At 42.7% G+C, this 14370-nt stretch overlaps 1 protein-coding gene across 1 annotated transcript in view; it reads right to left on the bottom strand.

The window, feature by feature from the left end:
• Positions 1–14370, bottom strand: part of LOC128699929 (uncharacterized) — a 186346-nt gene that overhangs the window by 62095 nt on the left and 109881 nt on the right. The gene's annotated exons all lie outside the window — the stretch shown is intronic.

The following is a 14370-nucleotide window of genomic DNA, read 5'->3' as shown; positions in this document are numbered from 1 at the left end:
CAACCTCAGACTTCACTACTCTAGTAAGTCAACCTCAGACTTCACTACTCTAGTAAGTCAACCTCAGACTTCACTACTCTAGTATGTCAACCTCAGACTTCACTACTCTAGTAAGTCAACCTCAGACTTCACTACTCTAGTAAGTCAACCTCAGACTTCACTACTCTAGTAAGTCAACCTTAGACTTCACTACTCTAGTAAGTCAACCTCAGACTTCACTACTCTAATAAGTCAACCTCAGACTTCACTACTCTAATAAGTCAACCTCAGACTTCACTACTCTAGTAAGTCAACCTCAGACTTCACTCCTCTAGTAAGTCAACCTCAGACTTCACTCCTCTAGTAAGTCAACCTCAGACTTCACTACTCCAGTAAGTCAACCTCAGACTTCACTACTCTAGTAAGTCAACCTCAGACTTCACTACTCTAGTAAGTCAACCTCAGACTTCACTACTCTAGTAAGTCAACCTCAGACTTCACTACTCCAGTAAGTCAACCTCAGACTTCACTACTCTAGTAAGTCAACCTCAGACTTCACTACTCTAGTAAGTCAACCTCAGACTTCACTACTCTAGTAAGTCAACTTCAGACTTCACTACTCTAGTAAGTCAACCTAAGACTTCACTACTCTAGTAAGTCAACCTCAGACTTCACTACTCTAGTAAGTCAACCTCAGACTTCACTACTCTAGTAAGTCAACCTCAGACTTCACTACTCTAGTAAGTCAACCTCAGACTTCACTACTCTAGTAAGTCAACCTCAGACTTCACTACTCTAGTAAGTCAACCTCAGACTTCACTACTCTAGTAAGTCAACCTCAGACTTCGCTACTCTAGTAAGTCAACCTCAGACTTCACTACTCTAGTAAGTCAACCTCAGACTTCACTACTCTAGTAAGTCAACCTCAGACTTCACTACTCTAGTAAGTCAACCTCAGACTTCACTACTCTAGTAAGTCAACCTCAGACTTCACTACTCTAGTAAGTCAACCTCAGACTTCACTACTCTAGTAGTCAACCTCAGACTTCACTACTCTAGTAAGTCAACCTCTGACTTCACTACTCTAGTAAGTCAACCTTAGACTTCACTACTCTAGTAAGTCAACCTCAGACTTCACTACTCTAGTAAGTCAACCTCAGACTTCACTACTCTAGTAAGTCAACCTCAGACTTCACTACTCTAGTAAGTCAACCTCAGACTTCACTACTCTAGTAAGTCAACCTCAGACTTCACTACTCTAGTAAGTCAACCTCAGACTTCACTACTCTAGTAAGTCAACCTCAGACTTCACTACTCTAGTAAGTCAACCTCAGACTTCACTACTCTAGTATGTCAACCTCAGACTTCACTACTCTAGTAAGTCAACCTCAGACTTCACTACTCTAGTAAGTCAATCTCAGACTTCACTACTCTAGTAAGTCAACCTTAGACTTCACTACTCTAGTAAGTCAACCTCAGACTTCACTACTCTAATAAGTCAACCTCAGACTTCACTACTCTAATAAGTCAACCTCAGACTTCACTACTCTAGTAAGTCAACCTCAGACTTCACTCCTCTAGTAAGTCAACCTCAGACTTCACTACTCCAGTAAGTCAACCTCAGACTTCACTACTCTAGTAAGTCAACCTCAGACTTCACTACTCTAATAAGTCAACCTCAGACTTCACTACTCTAGTAAGTCAACCTCAGACTTCACTACTCCAGTAAGTCAACCTCAGACTTCACTACTCTAGTAAGTCAACCTCAGACTTCACTACTCTAGTAAGTCAACCTCAGACTTCACTACTCTAGTAAGTCAACCTCAGACTTCACTACTCTAGTAAGTCAACCTCAGACTTCACTACTCTAGTAAGTCAACCTCAGACTTCACTACTCCAGTAAGTCAACCTCAGACTTCACTACTCCAGTAAGTCAACCTCAGACTTCACTACTCTAGTAAGTCAACCTCAGACTTCACTACTCTAGTAAGTCAACCTCAGACTTCACTACTCTAATAAGTCAACCTCAGACTTCACTACTCTAGTAAGTCAACCTCAGACTTCACTACTCCAGTAAGTCAACCTCTGACTTCACTACTCCAGTAAGTCAACCTCAGACTTCACTACTCTAGTAAGTCAACCTCAGACTTCACTACTCTAGTAAGTCAACCTCAGACTTCACTACTCTAATAAGTCAACCTCAGACTTCACTACTCTAGTAAGTCAACCTCAGACTTCACTCCTCTAGTAAGTCAACCTCAGACTTCACTACTCTAGTAAGTCAACCTCAGACTTCACTCCTCTAGTAAGTCAACCTCAGACTTCACTCCTCTAGTAAGTCAACCTCAGACTTCACTACTCTAGTAAGTCAACCTCAGACTTCACTACTCCAGTAAGTCAACCTCAGACTTCACTACACTAGTAAGTCAACCTCAGACTTCACTACTCTAGTAAGTCAACCTCAGACTTCACTACTCCAGTAAGTCAACCTCAGACTTCACTACTCTAGTAAGTCAACCTCAGACTTCACTACTCTAGTAAGTCAACCTCAGACTTCACTACTCCAGTAAGTCAACCTCAGACTTCACTACTCTAGTAAGTCAACCTCAGACTTCACTACTCTAGTAAGTCAACCTCAGACTTCACTACTCTAGTAAGTCAACCTCAGACTTCACTACTCTAGTAAGTCAACCTCAGACTTCACTACTCTAATAAGTCAACCTCAGACTTCACTACTCTAGTAAGTCAACCTCAGACTTCACTACTCTAGTAAGTCAACCTCAGACTTCACTACTCTAGTAAGTCAACCTCAGACTTCACTACTCTAGTAAGTCAACCTCAGACTTCACTACTCTAGTAAGTCAACCTCAGACTTCACTACTCTAGTAAGTCAACCTCAGACTTCACTACTCTAGTAAGTCAACCTCAGACTTCACTACTCTAGTAAGTCAACCTCAGACTTCACTACTCTAGTAAGTCAACCTCAGACTTCACTACTCTAGTAAGTCAACCTCAGACTTCACTACTCTAGTAAGTCAACCTCAGACTTCACTACTCTAGTAAGTCAACCTCAGACTTCACTACTCTAGTAAGTCAACCTCAGACTTCACTACTCTAGTAAGTCAACCTCAGACTTCACTACTCTAGTAAGTCAACGTCAGACTTCACTACTCTAGTAAGTCAACCTCAGACTTCACTACTCTAGTAAGTCAACCTCAGACTTCACTACTCTAGTAAGTCAACCTCAGACTTCACTACTCTAGTAAGTCAACCTCAGACTTCACTACTCTAGTAAGTCAACCTCAGACTTCACTACTCCAGTAAGTCAACCTCAGACTTCACTACTCTAGTAAGTCAACGTCAGACTTCACTACTCTAGTAAGTCAACGTCAGACTTCACTACTCTAGTAATTCCTTAACCTAACATCTAGCATCAATATTTTCGTTGTTAAATACCATAACATACTAACACTGATTCGTGATTGCTGTCCACAAATTTCTCAATAACTTCAGTGTTATTTACTACAGTGTCTTTGTTTGCCAGAATCAAGTAGGTTATTTCCTTTAGTTGCGTCTGTCAAAATTTTTTTTGAAAATCAGTCCTAGACTATTTATAGAAAGTTACAAGATTTAGGATTTCCTGTCTAATTTTTCAAATTAATGTTACTAAAGGTAAACTCTCCCATTAAAATTACGGTTTTCAATCACGATGCTTTGACCAAAAAAATCTCAGAGAGGTTTACAGTGTTTGATGTTACTCTCTGAGAAACTGCAGCTAAACAGAGTCAATATCTGTCTTTTTCCACATTTATATCTTTTCCGATGCAACAGTTTTAATTTTCTCCGACATCGTCACTCTGCTACTTTCCTGTTGACTTTATGTGTAATAATTTATACACATGTTCTTGAAGATTGAGACACTTATGGAACGTATAAGAATCTTTATTGAAGAAACGTTTCGCCACACAGTGGTTTCATCAATCCAGTACAAATCAGAAGGGTGTAAGGAGAGGAGGAGTTTGAGGTAATCAGTCCCTCAGCCTGGAGTTAATGTGTTCAGTCCATCAATCTTGTAGAATGTACAGCATAGGACCGTAGACGTGGCTTATATACTGTAGTGAGGTGAGGCGAACATCTTGATACAAAGAATTCTTCAACACTTGTTCAACCTTTGGACGAAGACCTACTTCGACTAGTGGATGGTACCACTATGACCCCGCCTCCATCTGCTTCACGTCACCTCACTACAGTATATAAGACCACTGATCTACGGTATTGGACTGATGAAGCCTATGCTGTACAATCTTCTACAAGATTGATCTTGTTACAAAGAATTCTGAACACAAGACCTACTTCGACTAGTGGATGGTACCAGGCTGACGTCACCTCACTACAGGCCACTGATTACATTCTCAAATTGATGGACTCCTCTCTCTGATTACCTCAAACTACACCTTTCTGCTTTGTACTGGACTGATGAAGCCACTGTGTGGCGAAACGTTTCCTCAATAAAGATTCCCATATGCTGCCTAAGTGTCTCAATCTTCAACTTGTCGGTTTTTTAAACCATTTATCAAAGTACACAGTGCTTTAACCACTCTGCCAGATGGGTAAAGAACTATGTACTTTGATCCAGAGTGTGAGGGTTCGAATCCTGCTGTGGACTGAGAGATCATGTTTGTATACTTGTATGTGGTCATCAGCAGGCATATCCTAGTTTTTTTTATATTTAACCAGGTCTTGGTTTTGCTATAATATTAATCTTAGTTCATCAGTTTTATTTCTTGCGCTACGACTGTTTATTTAGCAGACGCTAAGGGAGGTAATCATTCACCTCTTCATTCTGACTCACGAAATCGTAATGACACGATTGCAAACAAACATAACAAGGACGGGGATAGAACCCGTGGTATAGTTTCTCTTCATTCTCTCTGTTTCTGGACAAATTCCTTTGTTTTATCAGTAATTATTTTATGCACTGTCATCTTTTCTGGACATTGTCCTAAAATACCTCGGCAATAATTCTCCTTTACTCCCTGGTGATTCAACATTTTTCTTACAAACATCCATATCTCTATCCTCCATCAGTTCAAAGTCCTGTACACTTCAACAATGTCCCATTCGACTGAACTAGCTGGTGTTATTACCCCTGCCATGGAAAGCATACATGATAGACACCTGGCTGTCTTCAAGACGGTACAGGACAGATACCCAGAGTTAGTACCTGAGCAGCCAGGCTGAGGTTCATTCACTGGTTTGCGTACGACCAGCAGAAACAGGCTCGTTGATCAGGCCCTGATCCAGAAAGAGGCCTGGTCCAGAAAGCAGGGGTGCTGAGGACTCCAGAACAACCTCCAGGTAGACCCCCCATTAGTTGCACTCATATGTTTGCCATAAAAAATATCCAGATTATCCAGATTGTTCTATCTAGGCCGGAATATTGCTGCACACCAACAGTACCTTTCAAGGCAGGTGAAATCGCATAACTGCGATAAAACACCTCAGTTACTGAGAACGCTTGAAGTTCCTCAACCTGTACTCCCTAGAATGCAGGCGGGAGAGATACATGATTATATACACTTGGAAAATCCTATACCTGGAGTTTACCTGGAGAGAGTTCCGGGGGTCAACGCCCCCGCGGCCCGGTCTGTGACCAGGCCTCCTGGTGGATCAGAGCCTGATCAACCAGGATGTTGCTGCTGGCTGCACGCAAACCAACGTACGAGCCACAGCCCGTCTGATCAGGAACTGACTTTAGGTGCTTGTCCAGTGCCAGCTTGAAGACTGCCAGGGGTCTGTTGGTAATCCCCCTTATGTGTGCTGGGAGGCAGTTGAACAGTCTCGGGCCCCTGACACTTATTGTATGGTCTCTTAACGTGCTAGTGACACCCCTGCTTTTCATTGGGGGGATGTTGCATCGTCTGCCAAGTCTTTTGCTTTCGTAGTGAGTGATTTTCGTGTGCAAGTTCGGTACTAAGGATTAGTACCAAACTTGCACAGGAAAATCACTCCCTATGAAAGCAAAAGACTCGGCAGACGATGCAACATCCCCCCAATGAAAAGCAACGATAAGAGACAACACAGTAAGTGTCAAGGGCCCAAGACTGTTCAACTGCCTCATAGCATACATAAAGGGGATTACCAATAGACCCCTGACTGTCTTCAACAAGTCACTGGACAGGCACCTAAAGTCAGTACCTGACCAGCCGGGTTGGGGTTCATACGTCAGGTTGCATGCGGCCAACAGTAACAGCCTGGTTGATCAGGCCCTGATCCACGATGAGGCCTGGTCACAGACCGAGCTGCAGGGTCGTTGAGCCCCGAAACCCTCTACAGGTACACTCCAGGTATACTCCAGATATACTCCAGATATACTCCAGGTATACTCCAGGTATCATCTTCAAATCTTAATGTAAATGGTCTAGAAAACTGACATGTAGAAGAATTAGACACTTTTGCAACATTTGGGGAGCTTTATTGCGGACATGTGTCGCCAGCCAGTAGCTTCCTCAGTCTTGTATTAGTACCACTTGCTTTACTGACGAATATGGAGAATACATTTTTGCTAATTTTACTGTAAAAAACCTTAAGACACCTATAACAATCGGTGCCATTTACCGGATACCTCACACAAACATCCCAAATTTCAGTGAGAAATTAAAGTCACTAATAACAAGCAGACAAACGAATAAGCACCACCTTCTCTTAGCTGGAGACTTCAACATCAACCTTGGCTTACTAGATGATCAGCCTGTAACTGATTTCATCAACAATATGAACAACACACTTCTCATACCAACAATAACTAAACCAACCAGGCTGACTGAGACAAGTGCTACCATAATAGACCACATATGGACCAATATACTAGCCCCCCTTAAATCAGGGATAATCACAGATAGCACTACAGACCACTACCCTACCTTCCTCCTGACAAACATTAGTAAACCACCACTCGAATACAACAAAGTCTCATTTAGACTCCATGATGAGGCCTCAATAAGGAAGTTCACAGCTGACCTAGAGACTGTTGACTGGCCTACAGAATTCTCCATGGCCAATGGTATTGATGACTGGACAGACATTTTTCTTAACAAATTACTTAGACTATACAACAAACATTGTCCTATAAAAACGAAACAGATCACAAACAAACGGTTTGGTTGCCTATGGCTAACCAGCACCATTCTGAAATCCATTGATAAGAAACACCAATATGAAAAGCAATGTAGACAGGGCTTAATACACAAAGATATTCTTAAACACTATTCATCAGTTCTCACCAAAGTAATAAAGAAAGCCAAACAACTATACTACTCCAGTAGATTCACAGACACTAGAGGAGATATAAAAAAGACCTGGAAAACACTCTCTCAGATTCTAGGGACCCACAAACTGAAAAAAAACAAGAATATTGTCCTAACTAAACCTAATGAAACACCACTACATCCCACTGACACAGCTAACAAGATAAACGACTTCTTCTCAACCATAGGTTCTAATCTCGCCAATAAAATCCCACGTACCAATGCCCATGCCGGGGATTACCTAGATGGGAATTTCCCAAATTCCTTCTATCTTGCTCCAACTGAGCCCACAGAAGTCACCGAGATTATAAAGTCACTTAAAAATAACTCAGGGAATCTGTCTCATGTCCCACCATTATTGTCCTCTAGCATACTATCTCATTACTTTTTAACAAGTCACTAGAAACTAGCACCTTCCCGAAACTACTCAAGACGGCAAGGGTTACACCAATACATAAAGGTGGTGACCCTACAGATTTAAACAACTATAGGCCAATATCAAACTTACCATTGCTATCCAAAATCTTTGAGAAACTCGTGCACAGGAGACTATATTCATTTATAACGGCACAAAACATACTCAACCCCTGCCAATTTGGATTCAGGAAAAATATAAGCACTAACGATGCAATCATAAAAATGCTAGATCTGCTTTACACAGCATTGGAAAATAAGGAATATCCACTAGGAATTTTTATTGACCTAAGAAAAGCTTTTGACACAGTAGACCATGGCATCCTACTCCACAAACTTGACCATTACGGTATAAGAGGCCATGCGCTTGCATATTTCAAATCTTACCTTATCAGTATCAGTGTGTCACCATTAAAGACACAGCATCAACAACACAGCCACTTGATACTGGAAATCCGCAGGGAAGTGTCCTTGGTCCCCTGCTCTTCCTCATATACATCAATGATCTTCCAAACGTATCTCAACACCTGAACCCCATTCTCTTTGCTGATGACACGACTTATGTCATCTCTCACCCTAATCTTGCCACCCTCAACACCATTGTTAATGAGGAGCTGATCAAAATATCGACTTGGATGACAGCCAATAAACTTACGTTTAATGCTGACAAAACCTACTACATTATGTTTGGTAGCAGAGCAGGAGATGCGCAAATTAACATTAAGATCGACAACACTCTAATTGCCAGGCATAATGAGGGCAAATTCCTAGGCCTATACCTCGACAACAACCTGAACTTCAGCACCCATATCCAACACATAACCAAAAAAGTATCCAAAACGGTTGGGATCCTCTCCAAGATACGATACTACGTGCCACAAACTGCCCTTCTCACACTATACCATTCTCACACTATATCCATACCTCACCTATGCTATCTGTGCTTGGGGTTCAACTGCAGCAACACACCTAAAGCCAATAATAACCCAACAAAAAGTTGCAGTAAGAATAATCACTAAATCCCATCCCTGGCAACACACCCCCCCACTCTTCATAGATCTAAACTTACTCCCTGTTCAGTACATCCACACTTACTACTGTGCAATCTACATCTACAGGACCTTAAATTCCAATATTAACCTTGACCTAAAATGCTTTCTTGATAGTTGTGACAGAACCCACAGGCATAACACCAGACACAAACATCTCTATGACATTCCCCGTGTCCGACTAAACCTTTACAAAAATTCAATGTATGTCAAAGGCCCTAAAATCTGGAACACCCTACCTGAAAATTCCAAAACTGCAGACACATTCATCACCTTCAAAACTACCATCAGAAAACATCTTATCTCCCTGATACACCCTGTCAACTAATTACACGAATACCACCTGGTGGTTAACACTTACACTCACTCACCCATTTGACCATAAACAGAAATATCAATCTCAATCTCAAAATAATGAATCTTAACTAGTCATAAGTTGGCCTGTGATACTCCAATACTGAAACTACGTATAGTGCCAAAACAAAAGCATTCACATTGCTACACTCACAAACTAGTATTTAGTCACTTAGCCATAATACCAACTTACCTCATAATTTTGTAATATTTTAAACTTAAGATTTAATCTAAGTCTGCCCGAAATGCCTAGCCATGCTAGGTGTTCTAGTGGTACATTCTGTAATTATTATTTTACTACATGTAAACCACACAATAACCAAATTCTGTGAACTCAGCATTGTAATCCTTATAGAGAATAAACTTTGAATTTGAATTTGAATTTGTACCAGACTGAGGAAGTCTGGTACAGACTGGTGGAAAATGAGAAGTTTGAGATAATCAGTCCCTCAGCCTTGAGTAGATGTGTTAAGAGTGATGGACTGAAGACATCAACTCAAGGCTGTGGGACTGATTACCTCTAACTCCTTATCTTACACCATTCATTTCTGTACGAGACTAAGGAAGCCACATGTTGGCGAAACGTTTCCACAATAAAGATTCTCAAATATTGCAAAAGTGTCAGATTCCTTAGCTTAAGGAAAGCTTGCTGTTTTTTGATTCAGGTTGGTGGGTTACCTGACCTATTCCGAAACTTATTGTTCATGTTTCTCTTCACGAGAAAACTTTGTTTCTTTTACAATTCCTACCCAGATTTGGCCAACATGTTTTTCTCGGACTCCCGAGAAAAACATGCGGTCAGGTATTGCATAGTGGCCCTTAACAACCTTCGGCAACAACACTATTTATGGCAGATAACATGTGAGCTGATTACTTCTGTTAAGTAAATTCACACAGATGGCATTTTATTATGTCAATGTTTCGCTCTCCAAGAGCTTTGTCAAGCTTGAGAAAGCTGTTGGAGAGTGAAACGTTACCACAATAAAATATCACATTAGTTACATACGATAGGATAGGACTAGGGATAGGAAAATCACTAGGGATAGGATAGGCCTACACAGGACAATAAAAATGAGGTCAGCTAGAAACTACAGTAAAGAAACACTAGTAAATAGGCTACATAATTGTGACTGGTCAGAGATAGCAAGTTGCACGGACGTAAACGATGCCTGGGAAAAATTCAAAACAATGTTCACTACCATTCTTAATAATATTGCACCAGTTAAAGAGGTTAGGATTAAACGAAGAACTGAACCCTGGATGAATACTGAGATATTAGATAATATGAAATTCAGGGACCAGCTGCTAAAAAGATTTAAAGCAAACAGACAGGATATTGCAGCAATAAATGAATTCCAAAGGTGAGGAACAGAGTGCAGAGACTTATAAAAGAAGCAAAGGCAAAGCACTATTGCTCAAAAATTGAAGAGTATAAGCATAACCCCAGAAAGCTCTGGCAACAACTAAAACAGTTGGGGTATAACCATAAGCCAGTAGATAGGTCTAACATAGTACTCACTATCGATAACGAGGTATGCCACGAAACATCTAAGGTGGCAAATTGCTTTAATTCATACTACACATCTGTTGCATCAACACTAGTAAGTAAACTACCAGCTGCATCAAATACCTTTAACACAGACTCTGATAAGTTTCAAACATACTATACCAATCAAGGGGTAACCCCAAACAGTTGTCAACTAGTAAGTGTATCTCATGGCTTTATTCAAAAAGAGCTAAGCAGGTTAAACCCAACTAAGAGCACTGGCCCTGATAACATCCCGTCTAAGCTCCTAAAAGATGGTGCTTCTGAATTGAGAATCCCTACTGCTCACATAATAAATTTGTCCATCACCACTAATACCGTACCAGAGGGGTTCAATGAGGCCAGAGTTACTCCCATCTTCAAGAAAAATAGTAAGTCTGATGTCAGCAACTATAGGCCTGTTAGTATACTCAGTATAATATCCAAAATTCAAGAGAGAGCAGTGTACTGTCAAGTAGTTAAGTACCTTAATGACAACAACATTCTTCATGGTTACCAATCAGGCTTTAGGAGCTCCTACTCAACCGTCACCTCCCTAATTAATCTGATGGATTACCTGAGAACTGAAATGTCAAAGGGGAACCTCATAGGTATGATAACCTTAGACCTGCTAAAGGCCTTCGATACTGTCAACCACAATATATTATGTAAGAAACTTCAAGCTATCGGTATAGGTTCTGTAGACTGGTTTAAGCCCTACCTTAGCAACAGGAGAAAAATTGTCAAAATCAACAAAACGGAATCAGAACCCCTGCCGATAGCATGTGGAGTTCCCCATGGTAGTATTCTGGGTCGCTTATTATTCCTATGCTGTGTTAACGACATGCCTATCAGTGTTAAGTGCAAACTCCTACTGTATGCAGATGACAGTGCTCTGTTAGTGTCAGGTAATGACCCACAAGATATAGCTAAGGTATTAACACTGGAACTGGAGTCCTGCAGCAAATGGTTAGTAGATAACAAACTATCATTACACCTCGCGAAAACTGAAGCCATTCTCTTTGACAGGAAACATAAACTGAGAAGGGTAAATAATTTTAATGCCCAGTGTAATGGGGAGCCCATCACTTCAGTTTCCTCAGTAAAATATCTGGGAATCCCCTTTGACCCATGTATGTCAGGAGAATTGATAGGGAACAGTGTAGTAAAGAAAGCGAATGCCAGACTGAAGTTCCTGTATAGACAAGCACAGTGTCTACCTACTGAGGCTCGCAGGACCCTATGTCTAGCCCTTATACAATGCCATATGGATTACGCTTGCTCTTCTTGGTACTCTGCCTTGACAAAAAAAAATGAAAGATAGACTGCAAATCACCCAGAACAAAATGGTAAGATTCATCCTGGGGCTGGGACCAAGAGAACATGTAGGCCAGGATGAATTACAGCAGTTGGATATGCTGAATGTTGAAGACAGAGTAAAACAACTGAAGCTAAATCATGTTTATAAAATTGCTCACGAACAGTGTCCAGAATATCTTGCTGTCAATTTTGTCAAGGTTGGGAACCAAAGCAATCATAGTACTAGGGGGAGAGAGCACAACTTTGTAGTACCCACAGTCAGTGGCCAGGCTTCAAACACCTTTTATTGTACAGCAATAAAGGAATGGAACAGACTACCCACAAATGTCAAGGCCAGTCATAGCTTGAACCAGTTCAAGAAGACTGCCAAAAGGTGTCTGATGAATGTAGCTACAGAAAGGGAGGGGAATGATTTTCTATTTTTTTTAGCTAACATACGTGTAAACTTTACCTTATTCCTAGTAATGACCCTCGTATTGTAGATAGTCTTAATGACCCTCGTATTGTAGATAGTCTTTTTAGTATGATAATAAAATGTTATCTTCATTATAGAATAATAATAAGATATTATCACCTTTATTTTATAATAATAAGGTAAAAGGGCCGCAGTGGAAATAAGTCACTCTATTTTATTCTATTTTATTTGATTCGCTGGTATGGTATCCCGGCCCGGGTCTCTTCCATTTTGGTGACCCGGCATTGGCTCCCCGGGTAAGGAAGTGTCGTGTATCTTTACTTGCACCTGCGTGGCAGGTCTTCAGCAGGAAGGGGGGGGGTACCTCACCGGCTCTATGGCCAGATGACGTACCAAACGTTAGTGTGCACTAACAGCGGCTGGTGTGCAGTGCAATGGAGGCCCAAAGCAGGCCCTCGCAGCAACTTCAGCGGGGGGGGGGGATGACATGCAATGACTGGAAGTAAGGTTTCCAAGTCCCTGACAGCTAAGTGCACAAGATGTGCTGCCTCATCCTCTCAGACCTGCCCCACTGGGGTCATTGGGAAGTGTCTTCGGCGAAGGGGCATCATAGCCAGGCAGTCTAACAGGTAGTGCACCAAGGGGTTCGGAACCATTCGGTCACAATGGGCACAGAGCTCCTCTCATGCCCGTTCAACAATCTGCGCAGTGGTGGGATACCCTAAACGTAGGCGGTGGATATGCACCCTCAGTTCTCTGGACTGTGTCCGAATACTTGGAGGGGGCGCCCTGTGGGTCGCCCTGACATACCAACAGAGGCTCCATGAATCCCCAGGGTCAGGGAATGGGCGCCTGGCTGCACCGGCAGCCCACAGCGCAATCTGGCTGAGGCTGATGGAGATTGCAGCACGTGGCTGTGCCTCGAGGGTTGCAGTCCTAGCAGCCTCATCTGCAGCATCATTTCCAGGGATACCCATATGGCTCAGGATCCAGTTGATGGTAGCCCTGTGACCCTGGGCCATGAGAATCTGCAGGTCACCCCGGATGGATGTGATTAAGTGTATGTTGTCCTTTGGCTCTGTGCATAAGCGCTTGGATCGCTGCCTTGGAATCAACGTGGATGATGGGGGGATGCTGATGGTCTGCAAGAGCATGCTGCAGAACTTGTTGGATGGCAAAGAGTTTGGCCTGGAGGATGGTGCAATGGTCTGGGAGGCACCAACCTGCTGTCAGATTGCTGTGGAATATCCCAGCAGCTGTACGGCCTGCCACTGGGTCTCTGGAGCCATCGGTGTAATATGGCACACACCCTGGGCCTTCCGAACCCACAATGCTAGCTGAGGCAAGTCGTTGCAGAATGTCCTGGGTGCAATGCCTCTTGCTGTCTGGTAGGGTTGTCCAGTGCACCGCATACAGCTCTGGTGCCCAAGGGGGTGGCACCGTGTAGTTCGCTGCCAGTCTGTCGCAGCCTCCCGCCTGGAGCAATGTCATGGGCAGGAGCTTCCGTGTGGCATCTGCTACCGACCACATCAATCGCGACCACATCAATTGCTGGCCGGGATGCAATGGAATGACCTGTCCCTGGTGGACCCGTAAATCTCTCATGAGTTTGTCAGCCCCTGGGAGTCGGAGATACTTTGCGATCCTCTTGGCAGCTACCAGTTGGATCCTGTCTTCAAGAGGCTGTAGCTGCACCTCAAGGTTCAGATCCACTGCATTGGCCCACCTAGGAGCCCCCAGCATGGCCCATACAGCTGTGTTCTGGATGACACAGAGGGATTTGATGTTTGTGGGTCTGGCGTGAACCAGAGCAAGTGCCCCATAGTCAACGAGGGAGCGTATTGCCTGGATGTAGAACAACCTCATGACCTCGAGGCTGGCCCCAACCCTAGGGTTGGCCATGGCACTCAGTGCCCTGACCCTCTGCAGAGCCCTCTCTTTAATGTGGTGTACATGTTTCTGGAAGGTGAGGCGCCTGTCAATGTAGATGCCAAGGTACCTATAACT

The sequence above is a fragment of the Cherax quadricarinatus genome, chromosome 81 (genome assembly GCF_038502225.1).
Source record: "Cherax quadricarinatus isolate ZL_2023a chromosome 81, ASM3850222v1, whole genome shotgun sequence".
Classification (NCBI taxonomy): domain Eukaryota; kingdom Metazoa; phylum Arthropoda; class Malacostraca; order Decapoda; family Parastacidae; genus Cherax; species Cherax quadricarinatus.
The sequence above is the reverse complement of the archived record's forward strand: the minus strand, read 5'-3'. Positions and strand labels throughout refer to the sequence as shown.